This window comes from Empidonax traillii, unplaced genomic scaffold (assembly GCF_003031625.1).
Source record: "Empidonax traillii isolate 1590-97213 ecotype Southwest subspecies unplaced genomic scaffold, ASM303162v1 scaffold1320:size131145, whole genome shotgun sequence".
In the NCBI taxonomy this organism is placed as follows: Eukaryota; Metazoa; Chordata; class Aves; order Passeriformes; family Tyrannidae; genus Empidonax; species Empidonax traillii.
In genome coordinates, this window is record NW_020956513.1 from 62836 (window position 1) to 66316 (window position 3481).

Sequence of the window (3481 nt, forward strand, 5' to 3'; positions counted from 1 at the left end):
TCTGGAGTTCATCTTGTCCAACCCTTGCTCAAAGCAAGTCTGATCAGATCAGGTTGCTCAAGGCTGTTTCAAGTTGTTTATTGATTACTCTCCAAAGATAGATGTCCCACAACTTCTCTCTGCAATCTTTAATGTTAAAAATATAAAAATATAAAAATTCTTCATCTCTAATCAACCTTCTTCATTCTCTAATAATATCCATTGCCTTTCATTGTATCACTGCTCAGCCTTTAGAAAAGTCAGGCTCTGTCTTCTCTGTGCTTCCATCAGGCAGCTGTAGGCTGCAATAAAGTCTCCCCCGAGCCCTCTCTCCTCTGGACTGAGTAAAACCAGTTTCTTCAGCCTTTCCTTACATATTGTGTGCTCCAGCCCCTGACCAGCATGGTCACCCTCCGCTGGGCTCCATGGTGTGATTTCACAAATGACCACCATGTTCTTGTCTCAGTTTTGATAAATAGGATCACCTAGCCAAGCTAAGGTGTCTCTTGAAGCAGGCAGCTTCTCCATTCCCCAGGATTTCAGATATCCCCTTGTGGTACCATGTGAATGTCTTTTTTGTGATCTTTCCACAGAGAATTTTATACAGGCTTTTAAATGCTGCCTTATGAGAACTTTGTACAATGGCACAGCTGCTGGAAATAATTTGTCTGCAGTCTCCTAGAATCACACGTTCACAGGCATATTAGGTTGGTGTTTCACAGTTATCCTGTGTCAGGAAGTATGTTAATCTTTCTTCTGGGCTGCAGTGAACCTTATTGCAGCTTTTCGGTAAGAAGAAGGCCTATAAGAAAGACAAAGACAAACTTTTTGGCAGGGTCTCTTGCAGTATGACAAGAGGTAATGGGTTTAAACTAAAAGAGGGTAGATTTGGACTAGTTGTAAGGAAGAATTCTTTTATGATTAGAGTGGTGAGGCATGGAACAAATTGCCCAGAAACAGTCGCAAACATGGTAGATTGCCCAGAGAAGTGGTAGATGCCTCATTCCTGGAAACATTCAAGGTCGGTTTGGACAGGGCTCTGAGCAACCTGATCTATTTGAAGATGTCTCTGCTCATTGCAGGAAGCTTGGACTAGATGACCTTTAAAGGTCCCTTCCAACAAAAACTCTTCTATGATTGTAAGATCTTATGATTCAGCTTGTCTTGTCCAGCTAAGGAGAGTCCTGGATGATAATAAACATTACTGCTATTAATTCCAGGGCATATGACCTTGCACATCAGTTGCAACCTATTCCTTATTATCTTTCAGCACTGAGGTGACCTTTCCTACCTGTGTTACATTCTAATTGATTCCTGCATTAATTAATTGTACATCTTAACTTCATGACATCAGGGGATGTACCTACTTGGACTAAAGCAGTAAAGAAATACTAAATAATGTCATCTGGAATATGCTACACTTTTATAGATTTTTATATGTACACTGTATGTTTAGTGATTTTTTAACTTAATGATAAGCATCTTCATATCTGAGTCGACTTCAGACTGTTTTGTAAATAACACTTGGCAAAATTTACTGTTTTGAAATCAGGAAACAAAGCTGCATGTGTACATATTTTTTCCTTCTATGCAATCATCACACCATCAATTCATAATCACTGAAAGATACAGAATGCTTCATGATGTCTTTGCTGCTCACCAGGCATGTGAAATAATCACACTAGCACATTCTTTGAAGCTGGACTCTTGAGTAACTTTGTCACACAGTTTATATTTAAGAGAGACCCTGGGGCTGCACTGAAATCTGGTTGAGGTTAGTAGTATTTTATCAGGGATAAATTTGGCTCAATGGAGTTTAACTGTAGCATTGTAGCAGCAGATGTTAAAAGCCAGAGCCTCACTACACTAAGCAGTAAACTGTTACGAACTGAAAACTTGGTTTGTGTCACAAATAGCTTATTGATGAACACATGGCACTAACATTAACCAGCCTTTATAATTTGCCATTCAAAGTTCAGGAGTAAATTTTCTGCACAAACAGAAGGTGATCACAAGGTTCCACTGCACTACCTATGGAGCAGCCCTAACAGCTTGGCTGAGCAGGGATCTTCTCTTGGAAATAAGGCAAAAAAAAGAAGGTGAACACCTAGTGGAAGCAAGGTCAAGTGACATGGGAAGAATACAGAGATTTTGCTTGACACTATAGGGAGAAAATGCACTGGCCAAAGCTCAGCTGGAGTTGAAGCTCCCAGAAATGTAAGGGACAATAAAAAGGGTTTTTTTCAAGCATATTCGTAGCAATAGGCAGTATAGAAATATCATTAGCCCCTTACAGGAGGAGGATGGTCACCCACAAACAGGGACAGAGATAAGGCAGAGACGTTTCTTTGCCTCTGTCTTCAAGATGGATGATGGACCAAGGGGGTCTCAGTGTCCTGAGCTGGAGGTCATTGCAAGACCTCTCTTGAAGATTTTTGAGCAGTCTTGGGAATTCAAAAAGGTCCCAGTTGACTGGAAACTGCAGAACATTGTCCCAGTTTTCAAGAAGGACAAGAAGCAAGACCATGGAAACTACAGGCCTGTCAGTCTCACTTCAGTGTCTGGTAAAGTTATGGAGAAGATTACTCTGGGAATTACTGAAAAACACCTGAAAGACAACACAGTCATTGGTCACATCCAGCATGGCTTCATAAGGGGAAAGTCCTGCTTATCCAACGTGAATTCCTTTTATGACAAGGTAACCCACCTAACTGATCGAGGGAAGCCAGCTGATGTAATCCTTTTTGGTTTTCAGGAAAGCTTTTGATATTGTCTCTCAAAGGATCCTTCGGGACAAAATATCCAGCACACAGCTGGGTAAACACATCCTGTGGTGGGTGAGCAATTGGCTCATGGGTCAAGCACAGAGGGTAATAGTGAATGGGGGAACATCAGACTGGGGACCTGTCACTAGTGGGGTTCCACAGGGCTCCATCTTAGGCCCTGTGCTCTTCAACATCTTCATAAATGACTTGGACACAGAACAGGAAGGGATACTGAGCAAGTTTGCAGATGATACAAAACTGTGAGGAGCTGTTGACTCCCTCAAAGGCAGGCACCCTGCAGAGAGACCTTGACAAATTAGAGGACTGGGCAATCACCAACCATATGAAGTTCAACAAAGAAAATGCCATCTGCACCTCGGATGGAGAAACACTGGATGTTTGTACAAACTGGAGAATGAGATGCTGGAAAGCAGTGCTATGGAAAGGGAGCTGGGGGTCCTGGTTGCTGACAAGTTGAATATGAACCAGCAGTGCCCTGACAGCCAGGAGTGCCAACTGTGTCCTGGGTGTTTGCATCAGACAAAACATCGCCAGCGGGTCGAGGGAGGGGATTGTCCCACTCTACTCTGCACTGGGGCAGCCTCACCTTGAATATTCTGTGCAGTTTTGGTCACCACAGTCTAAAGAAAGATATTAAGCCAATAGAGAGTGTCCAAAGGAGGGCAACAAAGATGGTGAAGAGCCTTGGGGGGAAGCCATAGGAGACTGAAGGGAGA